The sequence below is a fragment of the Sus scrofa genome, chromosome 4, assembly GCF_054392235.1.
Source record: "Sus scrofa isolate SSC_HxYL_T2T_F1_AM1 chromosome 4, Sscrofa_HxYL_maternal_Yorkshire_Landrace_v2.0, whole genome shotgun sequence".
NCBI lineage: Eukaryota > Metazoa > Chordata > Mammalia > Artiodactyla > Suidae > Sus > Sus scrofa.
Genome location: NC_139386.1, coordinates 131,239,669 through 131,255,000, shown reverse-complemented (window position 1 = coordinate 131,255,000; position 15,332 = coordinate 131,239,669). Strand labels below are relative to the sequence as shown.

At 52.5% G+C, this 15,332-nt stretch overlaps 1 long non-coding RNA gene across 6 annotated transcripts in view; it reads right to left on the bottom strand.

Moving 5' to 3' along the window:
• LOC100621315 (uncharacterized) overlaps positions 1-14,686 on the bottom strand; it is a 77,675-nt gene extending 62,989 nt beyond the window's left edge. For 3 of the 6 annotated variants that reach the window (XR_014844839.1, XR_014844836.1, XR_014844838.1), the window contains exons 1-2: positions 14,591-14,686; positions 2,989-3,043 (exon numbers count right to left, since the gene is read on the bottom strand). This is a non-coding gene — a long non-coding RNA (uncharacterized LOC100621315). Of the gene's footprint in view, positions 1-2,988; positions 3,044-4,068; positions 4,188-10,304; positions 12,867-13,501; positions 13,717-14,532 lie in introns of all 6 variants that reach the window. The other 3 variants (XR_014844837.1, XR_014844840.1, XR_014844841.1) reach the window with 2 other exon arrangements.
• Positions 14,687-15,332: the final 646 nt, after the last annotated feature.

Here is a 15,332-nt window from a genome sequence, read left to right as displayed (position 1 = left end):
GGGCTCGGGTCCCGCTCCCCGACGCCCCGGGCTCCCGCCGAGGGCGCGGTCCCCGCGGGGCGGCGCGGCGGCGCCTCCGGGCGGCAGGTCTGGCGTCGCCCGCGGCGGTCACGTGCCCGGGAAGGCTCCCGCGGAGCGGTGCCCTGGACGGCGGGCGGGTGGGGGGCCCCCGAGCGCCCTGGGGGGGGCGGCATGGCCCCGCGCCCGCTCCCCGACGACCAGCCGGCTTCTCCGGGCCGCGGCCCCGGCACCCGGGAAGAAGGGACCTGGAGTCGTCGCGCAAAGCCGACCTGCAGGGGTGGCAGAGAGCGAGCCCCCCAGGGCGCCCACCCACAAGCCGCCCCGCAGTCGCGGGCTCCAAGGCTGCCCTGAACCGAGCTCGAGGAACTCTGTCCCCTGCAGCCACACACACAGATACACACACGAAAACTTCTGCTGGCTTCCTCCTCACCCTCCCCCAGAGGGAAAGTTCTGGGTCTTCAGAGCTGAACCCAGTCGTTCTGACCCCAAATTAAAACATATCTGTTAACAGTGACCACAAACTCTGCCTGGAAATTCTGTTCCTTAGATGGAGGCTATTAACCATACGAGTTGCTTTCCTGCTATTTCCTTCTGGCACAAAAGGAAAATCCCCAGTAAAAGCCAGGAGCGACTGAAAGAATTGCTACTATTGCTGCTTAGAGACGGAACAGAAAAACTTGAGGTCCCCTCCAATTTTCATTTCCTGATCACTTTAAACACCTCAGCATCTTTAAAATCTAGGTGGCATTTTATTGGTAATTTAAGGACTGTTAATACCAAATGTTCAAAGTTCATTCTGTCTTATAGAGTGAGTTTATTTTCCTTAAAAAAATAGTCATTTCCTTAAGCTCATCCTAAAAAGCTTCATTTCTTTCCCCATAGCATACTGCACGAAGCACACCTGTCACATTAAGAGGCAGCTACAAGACAATCACCACGACACACTACTGCATCGTGCAATCTGAGGCAGAATATGCCCGTGTGTTTTCAAATATCTGAAATAGACTTTTAGGGTCAATACTTTCTTCTGAGGTGGGAAAGGCTCTTGTTTTCATAAAACTGGTTAACAAAAAAAAAAAAAGATTGTTACATACAGACACCTAGTAGTTTATGTGGAATTAAGTACATTATCAGTGAAATAAGCCCAAACTGAGTGACGCTGTGCAGGGCAAGAGACAGCATTGTCCACGGAGGTAACTTTCCCCCAAACATGGTGTGTTTGTTTTAAAATGTTTTAATCCTTGCCCTGTAGTTGCCAAGAGTTCCATCTCTGCCATGGATGTGCACCTGTAGGAGGTCTGGGGCTTTGAAGCAGTCGAGGGCTATGGGCCGCCAAGGGCCCTCCCACCCAGCTTCAGGAAAACCCTGGACGCCTGAAGTCCGATGGTTCAGGGCCTCAGCCAACATGAGCCCCAAAGCCGAGCTCTGCCGATGTCACCTGCTCCCGGGCGGACAGCCGTGTTCCTGGCAGTTTCGTGGGTTAGGCAGGACCCCTGGGCACAGGAGCCTGGAGTGGGAAATGTCCCAACTGCAGATTTTTTTTTTTTAACTTCCTTTCATTTTATGAAAACAACACAGGAACTGAATGCAAAATGGGTTTCAAACTAAAATGTATAGAATCGGGAAATACAGCTTTCTCAGTTGAGGGCAAATCATGCCTTATACGTACACAACACATGCCAAAATGTCCTTGCGGCGAGCACACTCACGGAAGACAAGGCCAGCAGTGTATCATAATGCAATGTGGAAACCGCAGGTGTGACCTCCTTTCTTTGAGTCTGAAGTGCACTCCTGCAGTGCACCTGGCTTCAGATCAGGCGAGGTGTGATCGTTTCTCAGTCTTACACTGTCTATGCCTGTCCGTCCACCTGCAACCCGGCCTGTAAGACGGTTTCTAAATTTAAGGGGAAATTTTAAAAGAAAATCTTTTGACAGTGGCCTTTCCAGCTTCCTCTGGCCCCAGGTTCAGGGTCAGCTGTTTTTTGACACTGTCCTGTCTGTTGTTCCCAACCTCATGCGGGCCAGGAAATTAACACAAGTTTGGGTTTAAGATGCTAAGAGAGATCAGCCTGAGTTCCAGGTTTCTCACTTAGACGCTAACACCCACACACTCCTGCTCCCGTGAGAGACGGAGGCATCTGGAAAGAGCAAAAAATTCTCGGGAATATGAGGTGGGCAGTAAGATATACAGAAAAGACAGAGTTTTTCCTCCCATTATCCCTAGGAGAAAAAAAAGTCAATGACCATATATAACCGTAAGGCATCAAGAGCCAGCTTAAAGTTCATCTGCTAACTGGTCCTGTTCTCAACGTGCAGACCGACCACCCCCTCCACCCCGACTTCTCATTCTCAATTCTGGACTTGTCGAAAACAGGTCTAAACAGCTCTATGCCTATTTTCTAGAGAGCTCAAAGGCTGAAGGCATTGTTTAGATTCAGGTGTCCTGAGACGCAGGTCAGTCCTCTGCAGAACGGGAGGGCCTCTATGAACCCTGGACACAAAGCAGAAGTGGAGGTTCCTGGCAGGCAGGTGCAACCTCTGGACAGAGATCCTGGAGGAGAAGCTTCCAAATGTTACCAAGAACTAGGAGTGTCCGGACCTGGAGAACGAGGGAGGGGCGCTCTCGGGTGCTGAGTGCAGAGAACACGCGTGTGAATGTACGTGCGTGGTGAGACGCGGTGGAGGCCTGGTTGCATCTTTGGACTGGAACCCTTACAGATGGGATCCGACCACCAAGAACACTCCCTGCGAGGTTTCTGGCGGGACGGCAACCCTGGGGCGCCTCTGGCACGGCTTTGGAATGCCAGCCCTCCGAGGTCACCGTTTTTTACAGGAGAGGAGGCTCTCCCAAGGAGGAAGGCGACTTTTATTTTAAAGTAGACAAGCAGTCCCCATGCCCCGGAGGCCTGCGAGCAATTCAGCAGGGTGGTGCGTTCCTGCTTTCTGAACCATCACCCGCCAACTTACCTGGGGTGCTTCAGTGAGGCAGGTGAGCAGCAGGTGAGGGAAAGGAGGAACAGACCTAATGCAGAAATAAACAAGCATTAGTCTAGCCTCTGCCTCGCACCCTGATCCCCCCCCACGCCCCGCCCCGAGACGAAGCCACGAGAGTCCTCTAGAAGACTCAGAGCATCTGCTCTTAAACGGCTCCTTTCCCAAGGAGGAACAAGGTCTGTGTTGTGATGTGGGGCCTGAGATGCTCTGTTATTGCAACTTCATTTTGTCACTGCTTCTTTTCAAAGATTATCTGGAATGAATTGTTTCTTTTGTTTACCAGCCGACAAACGACCTCTGCTAATCTTGTATTTTATCTCCCTAACATATGGAAAAGCTATTTATTCTAGCCAATCCCAATCAGGTGAAGAAAACCCCATTTTATGGAAGAGTATACATCACTCGTCTGTTGATCATTAAAGATACGATCACCGGTGAAAACCCCCCGAAGGTGGCACATTTATGCTTCCGGGAACAGATGGGGACACGCATTTTCCTTGCAAATACTTTCGAAATTGCTCTACTGGTAGCAGTATAAAAATGATATACAGATGCCAGGGCCGGCCTGGCCAGGATGAGCGCGCCAGATTTACACAGGAAAGCCCTCGCGCGCGGCCTGTCAGTTTTGATTGACCTCCACTATAGCTCAGGAACTTGTTGACTAGGTAGGGAAACAGGGCAAATAATTCACTGCAGCAAGTCAGATAATTCACACGACCAATCGGTCTGCTTCACTTGCGCGCTGTGACATACGAGCCTTCCCCACAAAGACGCATCACTTCCCAGCCTGAGCAATATTCAACGTCAGGCAAGAAAAGGTATTAACGCCACACAAAAGGAGGCGGATGCCGCGAGAGCAGAAGTTGCCGTGGTAATGGACGGTAAACAGGTCCCGCTCTGCTCCAAGGCCTGGCCTACCGGCGCATCCAGGCCCCACTGTCATTATCATATTGATTAAAAAAAAAAAAAGTTCATCATAGTGCAATTTTAGGTTTAACGCCAACGGCTCGGGAAAGAGCAAAGAATTATCCTACAAAAGCACAACATTCTTACCGCAGGGACGTTTCCCTGTTCCAGTTCATTGATGGAGTTGATTAAGTTTAAATGAAGCAGACACTGGATAAAAGTAAGGGTATTGACCACTGGGCACGGCGATCCCTGCTTGAAAGGACCTGAGACATGCAGAAAAGCAAGATTTGCTAAATGCTCTAATCTTCAATCAAATCTTACATCAATACAGACAAAGTTTGGTAATGAGAGATTCAATGAAGCATGCGGGAGAGAGAATTAATCCTCTTGGTCTAAACTGGCTTCAACTTTGAAGCTTGCTCCGAAGGAAAGACAGTTATCTAAATGCTAAATAAGAAACTTATTGTACTTTTCATGGCATGCTAATCTTTTGTCTATTTCATCTCTATTATGTGTATGCTCCTAGATTGCAGTTGTCATGGAGATTATATCAGGGGTTGGTGGTGAGAAGCCAGGCGAGGGGGTGGAAAAGACCCCCACGCGATCCACACCAGAGGCAGGAAAAGACCGCAGGAAGAAGCAGGCGGGCATCTAACCCCTCCGGGGCTCCTTCCACCAGACCCCGGCCCCACGCCAACCGGGCCAAGGGGGAGTCCGGGCCTCCCCGTGCCCTTGCAGGCGAGGTCCCCACAGCACAGCAGCTGTGGTGGGGGGGCAGGGGGGTTGGCAGGGGGGCAGGCACCCTTCCTACCCTGAACTCCTCTCCCCGAAGAGCTTCCGGCTTCTAGGCCAGAGGCTCCTCCTCCTCCTCGATGCCTCCCCTTCCCCCAGGGCCTAGGATACGCTGGGCTGTGAGGCTGACCAGAGAGGGAGCAGGGGAGGCGAGGGCTCGGACCCTCGCCAGCCCTACCAGGCAGGCTGAGCCTCGAAGCCAGGCTGAGTCAAGGAGAGGAAGGAGCCCCAGATCCAGAACAGCAGCCCCAGCAGCCCTGGCAGGGGGGGAAGCCACAGGGTCGCCCAGGGCTCTGGCGACCAAAGGGGACCCTGGGCCCTTTATGTGTTTTACAAAAGTTGCCAAATTAAGACGGGATTATAACTGCTCGCGTCCCGTCAGGGCTGAAAGGTTGGGAGCCTCAAATATGCCCCAGCAGTGTTGATGAAAAGCTTAAAAAGTAATAAAAGGGAGAGCAGAGCGAGGAAAGTAACATGTATAACTCTTATTAAAGAGAAGAGCCACGAAGAGGTTGTGAACTTGACTCACTGTTTGAACTTTAATTTGTTCATTAACAGGATTTGCCCCTCACTGCGAATGTTATTACTTCCCTGCCGCCCAGCAACAACTCGGGGCGTGATGAGAGCGTCTGGCAAAAGTTAAACGCCTGGTAATTAATTCATTTACTTGAAAAAGGAGGAAGAAGGAGAGCCGTCCCACTGCAGCAGAAGGCAGAGGGGCTGGCGGAGGGGCCCGGCGAAAACCTGCCCCGAGTCGCCCCCCAAGACTCAGGGGCCCCCACCCACCGGGGAGGGAAGACTTGGTCCCTGAGAGGCTCTATCAGCTAAGTTAACGCCAGGAGCAAGCACCCCGAAGACCTTCTGCCCACTGCCACCTGCCCCTGGTCTGAACTCTCTGGCCAGGGTTTCAGCAGGAGCCACGCTGGATGGTCTGTGAAGGTCGGATGGATACTAGAAATCCCCAAATACCATGTACTCAAAACATCTTTTGTTACAAGCGAGGAGATGTCTTTTTCTCCCCCTCTTCCTTCTCCCGTGACAGGTTTCCTCTGCAGTCTTCTGGAGGGTCAAGGAGTGTCAGCAGCCAGATCTAACCCGCGTGTGCGGGCACCCTGGTCAGCCTTACAACGTCATGCCCCGCCCCCCCGCAGATGACCTCAATAAACTCTGGAGATGAAAAATGAAACGCACGCCTCGGCCCTGCTCAGAAGCAACAGGCCTGGCTTTGCCTCTGACCTTGCGGGGCCGGCCTTTCCCTGAGTCACGTGCCCCCTTCCTGTGTTTGTCAACCATCCCACAGAGTCCCCTTACCTGAGCATCCTCCTTCCAAGGGAATCGATGCCGAGCCACATCGACCGTGACCCCTCAGACGCCCCAGGGCTCTGGGCACCATGTTGCCCCTGCAGCCAAATGAGAGCGACAGCAGCCAGAGTCCGGAAACGAGGGGCTGTCAGCGGTCCTTCCTATTTGAGATGTTTAAGGCCCACCGCTGAACAACAGGCAGTTTCAATTTCCTCACGTTTTAAAAACTGGCGTCCCTATAATCAGTGTGACTTTCCTTAGAAATACAATTACCTACCGCGCCTTCTCCCATCACCAAGCTGCTGGTGACAGAAAAAAGGGTGGTGAGGGGAGAATGAGAAACACCACCACCGATAGCCCCGGGAGCCAAACCCATCTCCTAGGTCTGTGCTTTTAATTAAATCACTTCCAATCCCCCAGGGAAGGGAGTATTTTCTCATCCAAATCACACTGTCACCAAATAAAGTCATCAAATTACCACTTTGCTGGCAGCAACCTCCCCATGTGACCCCATGCCACTTGGTACTACAACCCTAAGCTCCAACTCCAAACGGCCATACACGACCTATACGGCCTGAAAGCCAGGGACAGGCTCGCAGGCGAGGGCAGGGAGTTAAGCTGAAGTGCGGTCTATGGTTTATTTAGCATTAGGTTCCTTCCCGGCTTTTATACTCCGTGCGTCTTGGGGGTGGTCTGCTTTCTGGAGTTGTGGGTCTGTACCAATTCTCCTCCAGACACCTGCCGTTAACTGTTAGGCAGGAGTCTACAGACCAGACCAGACCACTCCCTTACTCCACACCGCTGAGCTCAAAGCTCTTCTGAGGAAAGACACTTTAGAGAGATCACCTCGACCTGGTCTGGTGCCCCTGCCACTGTCCTCACCGAGACCCTTCCCACTTTACCCAGGCACAAGTGAGTTCTCCTTCCCCCGGACAGCCTTCGGGGCGTCTCGAGACTGATTTATCCTAAACGCCCCCTTCACTCCAAAACCTTAAGAGCGCGGACAGCCTTGATCAGCCCACTGGGCTCCTCACACTGGCCCTGAAGCCTCCGCTCCACGCCACCCAGCGGCTCTCCCCGGCTGGTCTGGGCTCGATTTCCGCCAGCAGTCTACACAAGGTGAGACAGCTCTTCAGGAAGAAGGCTCCCCCACTGGCCCCGCAGCAACCGCGGGAACAGCCATGTAACCAAACACTGGTGAGATGCCAGCCACCATGTCAGGCATCACAGACAGTATCTCATTTCAGCCCTGCGTTTAATGAGATACGATGATACCCATCGCTCATTTCCTTCCTGCAATTTAATGATACGATGGTATCCATCGCGCGGGGCTGTAGAAGCTGAGACGAAAGACATTGCGGCCCTTGTCCAACCAAGGCCTCCAGGCAGAGACGGGATTCTCACACTCATCTATCTGGCTTAAAAACTGGCTTACTCTGCACTTGGCATGTTCCAGCCTGCTGCATACACGGTGTTCTCAGCACCCCTCCTGGCCATCGGGAGGCCTTCCCACCTCGACCAGACAGATCTGAACCCCACCCAGCCTGCAGACCTCGGAACGAAATTCCCACCTGTCTTCTGAGCTCTGTCGCAGCGCCCCCGTCCTGGCAGACTCTGCCCGGGCTGTTCCTTGAGTTTCCCTTCATTCGGTCCCTTCCAACCTCACGCTAAGCTGCTCCTTGAAGAGGGGAATCTGCCTTCTGTTTCTTGACTCCTCGCCCACGCTCCAGAGGCTAAGAACCTAGCTTCCCCTAGCGGAGCACAAGCCTCACCCACAACAACTCTAAGAAGGAGACCCCATTATTACTGCCATTTTGCAGATAAAGAAACTGGGGCTCAGGAGAGGTGATGCAACGTGCCAAGCCACTCAGCAATAACCAGAAGATCCGATATTCCAAGGGGCACGCATCACACGGCCTGCTCTGGAGCGGACACGCTGCACGGCTCCAACACGCTGCGCCTCCGCGGGGTGACCTTCTGAAGGATGCGCAGCCAACCTCCGGCAAACACCCTCCAAGCATGGCTTCGGGCAAGGGCACCGCTTTCCTCTTTTGGGGGGCGGACGAGAGTCTAACAGCCCCAAGACCCTCCGTTCTCCTCTCCTCTTGGGGAGCCACGGCCCTGCCGGCGGGGGCCGATGTCTGTGCTGGTCTCTCGGGCAGAGGGCCGGGCAGCCTCTGTGCCTTTTGAAGACACGGAGGGAAGTGAGAGGGAACGAAAGACACGGCTGCGAGGGTCGGGGCGCGGGCGGTCTCGGCAGCAGCGATGGGTTGCTGCCGTGGGGAGATGACAACGGCAAAGACACGCACACAGCCGACCCTTTAAGCCACATGCGGAACTCCGTCCAGCTTCTTCTTTTCTTCTACGACATGCAGGTGGCAACGGGCATGGAAAACCTCTCTAAGATAAGAACTTCTGGAGGCATAAGAACCAAGGCCTGCTAGTCTGGCTCCTCGTCCCACGTGGAGACTGTGCTTTTTGTGCCGATGCTGCAGATCTGGACGTGACAGGTTTCTTTCCCTCTAAGCGGTCTGTAGGAAACGGCCACGGGGACCGTCCTACAAGCCTGAGAGTGCGGGAACAATGCCTGCGCGGCCCACGCGTCTCCGGATCCGTGTGAAAACCCGCCCGTGCTCCGTTCCCCACGTCGGGTCTCCACCTTCATGGGCGCACTTTGGCTTCAGCGTCCAGACAGCGAAGGGCTGCAACGCTCAGGCTCGCCGACAGAACTCAGGCTGCGGCTGCGCGCAAAAGCCCGCCCACTCAGGTCACTTATAAAGCAAGTCCTGCCACTTGCTTCATCTCAGACAAGGCTGAAAACTACCCCTCGAAGTAGACTGGGTGGCTATTACTAGTACAGACCGTCTGTGCACAAGGAATAGACTAAAATTCGCTTCAAATAACACAACTGGTAGGTGATAAATCTGGTCCCCGCTCCTGGTCCCCCGAGGACCCTTTCTGCCCCGTGATTATTTCCCAAGTCTCAGTGCAAATTTCCTGCCTTTTCTATATTCTGGATCTACACGTGAATTCCGTCAGTCTAAAACCACGAGCTTCTCTTTCTGAAAGAGACAGGCCTCAACCTACGCCAACCTGACGTCTTCAATTATAACTACATGGGCCCCCAACCCTAAAGCTATAACACTGTATCAAAAAAAAGTTTTCTTTTTGGCATTTTAGGGCCGCTCCCATGGCATATGGAGGTTCCCAGGCCGGGGGTCGAATCGGAGCTGTAGCCACTGGCCTACACCACAGCCACAGCAACGCGGGATCCAAGCCGCATCTGTGACCTACACCACAGCTCACGGCAACGCTGGATCCTTAACCCTCCGAGTGAGGCCAGGGATCAAAATCACATCCTCATGGACATTAGTTGGGTTCGTTAACCACTGGGACACGACGGGAGCGCCTGAAAATTTAACATTTAGACCCAAACTAAGAACTATCCCGCTGGTTCTTAAATGCACAGAAGATGAGCAGGCGCGAGGGTTAGGCTGTCCATTTCAAAAGGAGGGACAGCATCGCTATTAACTTGTTTTTCCGCCACTGTCATCACCTATTGCGGGTCTGCTGGGGACCTGCTGCCCTCCTGCACTTGGAACATAAAATTTAGGAGCTTCCCTTGCTGTACAGTGGGGAAAAAAATAAATTAATAAAAAGCTTAAAGAAAACAACAACAACCATAAAACAACAAAAAGACAATCTACAGAGTATGAGAAAAGAGTTTCAAATGATGCAACCTACAAGGGCTTAATCTCCAAAATATGAAAAAAAAAAAAACTTCATACAATTCAACAGCAAAAAAATAAAAAAACCCAATTACAAAATGGGCAGAGTCTGGTGCCTTAGACCACTGGGCCACCCTGATTGGGAACACAGAGTTAACAGATGCAGACTATTGCCTTCGGAATGGATAAGCAATGAGATCCTGCTGGGTAGCCCTGGGAACTATGTCTGGTCACTACAATGGAGCATGATAATGTGAGAAAAAGAATCCATACATGTATGTGTAACTGGGTCACCATGCTGTACAGTAGAAAATTGACAGAACACTGTAAACCAACTATAAGGAAAAAAATAAAAATCATTATATTAAAAAAAAAATTAGGAGCTGTTCCGTCTGCTAATAAACAGTCTTTGCCCCAGAAAAGACCTGGAATCTGCCCACTTTGTTCAGTGACCTTTCAGTGGGGTCTGTAACCGGTGTCCAGGGCCCGGCAGGTCCCCCTCTCCTTTCTGAGCGATAACCAAACTCATCAAAGCAGACAAAACTCGAATTTCCAGACCTTGTAAGTGTCGACAGCTCAAACGTGGTTCATCTCCACATCCAGTCCAACTCTGGGGGGAAGGACAGGAGCACGTTTGGTGACTGGGGACAGCTGCGCCGTTTGTTTGCCCGCTGACCCTCCCTCGACAAGTGCGGCGGCGTTTGCAACCTTCAGCCACAGCAGGAAGGCTCTTTCATCTCTGTCCTCTGGCCTCGATCTCTCCTGACCATTGCAGCCTGGATCGCTGCTCATCACCAATGGTCCCACGGCCCTCTACGTAACACCAAAGGTATGAGACCCGAGTTTTTAGAAATACTCCTACTCAGCTCATTACATTCTTTCTGCTTCTCCTGGTTCTCTGTACCGTCTCAGCTGGAGTTGAAGCTGAATTATTTGATGGTTTTTTGGAAACTACTTCTAAATGCGTCCCTCAAATGACTTTAATTCTGATTCAAAGGCCACATGATTCAGACGGGCTTCCTCCTTCCATCTCCCTCTCTCTCTTTTCCTTGAGTGTCTTTCTCCCTTCTCGTCTCGACTATCACAAGAGTTTGAGTTCACTGCATACGGAGTTTCACGACACGCATCCTGATTTTTTTGGCACAGCATACAGCGTATGTATTTTGCACAGTATATATACAGCGTAGAGTTAGCTTATAGCAGTACACAGCGGTCCCACTGCGTATTTACGGTGGGGTCCCTACAAATGACCAATGTTTCAGTCCACAGCTTAGACTTCACCTTTCAGGTGAAGGATCACTGAAGTTTTTGATAACGGTTACGGCTTTGTTCACTAAATAGAATACAGATCAGATGTAATTTCTTGAGTATGACTTCTTTATATTTCAAGGAATGTGGAGCAGCGAATTTATAGAACTTTACAGGGCAATCCTGATTTTAGGCCATGACATCTCGGATTTTTCCCACCCAGTCCCATTTTCTAGACCTTAACAGCTTTTGTAACCACAGCAGCCAAAGTGAACTCTCATAAAATCCAGATCAACCAAATTCTTGACAGTACAGCTTTCTGAAATAAGACGTCTCTATACTGCATATACCAGTAGACTAGAGACACATGAGACTGTTAAATAGCAATTTACTGATAATCAAAGAGACTCTATACGCTCCACACGCACCTTATTTCAATGGTGCTGCCTTCGTTTGAGCGATGATTGTAAAATGACTTTAAAACTAATTTTAAAGCTACTCTCGGAAGCTAATTGTCTTTCCCATTGTTTTGACCCAAAATTATATCATCTGACTTGATCACCTACCTTACTCTTCCAGGCACAAAATGTCTTTGGAGGAAGATGCTTTCCCACCCCCAGGGCTTTTTAGCGAGATGTGCTGTGGGTTTTGAAGAGTGCCCAAATGAAGAGCTCCAAATAGGTTTGAGCGGTGGCAGCAGTGGGAGCATCACTGCAGTAAGTGAGCGACGTCCTAGGTGACTAGAGGTGAGGACGCACTCAGATGGGCACATGACCTCTGACACGGTGGACTGCGTTAGTTCACACTCGTTTCTTGGCTACCTGGTTTCAGTTCCCACAGCACAGTATTAGGGCTAAGGATAAAGTCATTCTCACCGTCTTCCACTCCTGCACGTCACAAAATGTCACGTTCTCGCTCTCTTTTTTTTCCTGCTTTTTAGGGCCAAATCCATGGCATATGGAGGTTCCCAGGCTAGGGGTCCAATCGGAGCTATAGCTGCCGGCCTACGCCACAGCCACAGCTGTGCAGGATCCAAGCCACGTCTTCAACCTACACCACAGCTCATGGCAACGCTGGATCCTTAACCCACTGAGCGAGACCAGGGATCAAACCCGCAACCTCGTGGTTCTTAGTTGGATTCAGTTCCACTGCGCCTCGACGGGAACTCCCAAAACGTTACATTCTTTAGATGCATCTTAGAGACGTCACACAAAAATGTCTGGATGGTCGAGGATCTGGGCACTGATTAGACTGATTTCAAGTTTTATCCAAGAAAAATGTAAAACTACAAACAACTGCAACAAACATATTGGCTATATTTTGCTACTTTTATCAAGCTGATGAAAATGCATTTTAAACAGGTATACTTGTGACTACTTGGGATGTGTCTGCCTGACTTAAATGTAAGCAGTTCTTTCTTCAGACTGGGGAAAAAAGGGTATGCAGTTTTGATGTGACCTAAGAATACAAGGCTTTGCTCCCACAAAACCAGCCAGTCCAGCACACCACCTAACAAGTAGGACCTTCTAAGAAAAATTTGATATGCTGAAATTATTAAAAGAACATCATAAACCCAGGCAAGTCCTTTAAACGTTGTTTTGAAAGTCTCAAGGAGGAAAAAAACATGGTACTGCAAAGAGGGCCAGGTTGGAGAAACCTTTGATTTCTAACTGTTCCTCCCTTAGCTCGCTGCTGGAGAGCAGTCAATTCAGTCTTCCATTTGTACAAATGAAAGGCCACAGTTTTTAACGTGTTCATAATACTATTCCTTGAGCCAGAAGAAGATACACATACTTCCCACATCTTAGTTCCATTTCGACAATTATGTATTAAATGCCTACAGGCACGGCGTTGAATGGCCAAGTGAAGGATCTATAACAGATAAGGAATAAAGTTAGTGAATGAATGAGCAGGGGCCAAGAACCCTCTCCTGGGTGAACACCTGCAGAGTCCACCTTACAACTAACTTCCGCGGGAGTGGTCCCTGCAAATACAGCTTCCAACCATCACATAATATCAAGCCTAAAGTATCTGCTTAGATTAGGCTCACCTTAGATTTCAGAAGTCATTCGTCAGGGCCCTGGCCATACTGTTGAACCTCAGCACTTGTTTCATGGGACTCCTGGTATAAGCAGCCTTTTCAACACTGGTGGGTAAGGAGTGACCATTAAGACTGCAGTTCTACAGAAAATTGACCGGATTTCGCTACCTGAGGGAACTGATCCTTTCAGCCATCCGGCACGTGTGCCATAAGCATCAGGTCTCTCATTCAAGCTGGCAAGTGATTATCTTCATAAAAGAGCCATAAACGTAACCAGCCTGCTCACTATTCCAACTCTTCCAGTTTTAGAAGATGTTTGGTCTCATAAAGGGAGCTCTATCACTGGCCTATAGGGACTCTTTTGGGGGGTAGAATACGTAACACATCATCCTTTTAGCAACAGGACTAAAACAAAACCCTCCTCCTTCCTATGGGGACTTTCTTGAGTACATAGATAAATACCTACAAAATGATAAATGCTCCTATCCCTCTTTCAGCATGTTGAAAGATGTCAACCAAACACAAAATATTTTTGGTGTGTGAATTAAAACGCCTCTTACTGCTGGTCTCAGACGTTTCCTTGGAAGACGGTGTGTCGAGAACGGGTGGATATATTGCCTGTCCTCCAGACTGACATCGCACTTGCTAAGAGCTTGGTATGATGATTGCTGTCAACATCGCCTGCGTGGAAACATCCGTGCCCTCCACTGACATAATTTATTAGCGTGACAGAAGCCTAAAGAACTAAGGACACCGCCAAGCCTGACTTGGAGCACATGGTTTTGGGGGGGGGGGGGCTCCTGCGTGTGAACGGAGGGTCTGCATCCTTCCTACGCGTTCACTTAGGGAGGGTGAGAGTGGCCTGGACGTCCGGTGGGCGGGGGAGGGGACAGACAAGCAAGTGCCCGCGACAGGAGGAGGAAAACGCTGTTTTGCCAAAGTCGAGTCCCATGCAGGGGTTGGTGTCTCTCCTCGGTGACCCCCGCTCGACGGCACGCACTTTGCGGGGGACGAGCTGGGAGCGAGGGCCGGAGGGCGCCGCGGTCACGGAGGCGGGCGGGCAGGGGAAGCGGACCCAACGGCGCGGGAACCGCAGGTGGGCTCGGCGTGGCCTGGGCGGAGCGCGCCCGCCCGCGTCCCCGCAGGGCGCACAGGCGGGCGCACAGGCCGCCGCCCCCGACCCCGCCGCTTCCACCGCGCGGGTCCCGCCGCCCCCGCCACCTCGCGGCCGGCGACCTCGGCCTCCCCGCGCGCCTCCCGGACTGCGGCGTGGGAACCGGAGCTGCCGCAGCCCCAGCTGCACACAAAGCCCCCGACGGGGCCGCAGCGCCTCCCCGCCTCGCCACCCCGGCTCCGGGAGCGCAGAGCGCGGGCTCCGCGTCCCCGCGTCCTCCTGCGGGGCAGCCCCGCCGAGCGGAAGCCTCGAGCGGGAGGGGCGACCCCGCGACGCGAGCACCCCCGCCCCCTGCAGGGCCCCGGCCCGACCGAGACCCTCACCTCCAGGGAACAGGCGCTGCCGCCTGGGGGCGGAGGGGAGCGCGTGGGGGGTACTCACGCCGGGCTGGGCCGCGCCGCGCAGGGACCTCGCGGGGAAGGACGCGTGGGCTCGCGCCGGGGAGCGCCCGCGCCGCCGCCGCCGCCGCCTCGGAAGGGAGGCCTCTACCGTCCGGCCCTGGACCTGCAACCGCCGCGCTCGGGAGCGCGCGCCGCCGGCGGCGGCCCCGCCCACAGGCTGGCCGGCCCCGCCCTCGGGCCCCGCCCCCGCCCTCGGGCCCCGCCCACAGGCCGGCCCCGGCCTCGCCCCTCGCTCCGGCCTCCTTTCCCCCGCCGGCTCCCTCCCCTCCCCTCCGCCCCGCGGGGGCAGTCGGCTCCGCGGAGAACAACGCGGCGCGACGTGGAAATCCTTCCACCAAAGTGAGCTGTGATATCCTTTTGATGGCTATAATTTATTCCAAATCGTCCCTGGACTGAAACGATCAATTAGCAGCCTGAAACGCACTGTGAAGTAAATTGTCACACTCTCTATTACAGGATGGTTATCATATATTTATAAGGTGTGTTTTCTGCAATCAGAACCAACAAGGTGTTGAGTGATCAGTCATAAACGCACTTTTTCAAAAAGAGCGGGAGAGAAGCGCCAGCCTGGGGGTGGGGAGCATCCTTTCGACAGCTCTCCCCTCTCCCACCCTCCGGCAAGGCTAACATTTCTAAGCCAACTCTCTCGGCCGCTCGCGGCGCCCGGAGCTGCATCCCTGTGAGCTGCAGGGAGATGTGCAGCCCCGAGAGGAGACGTGTCC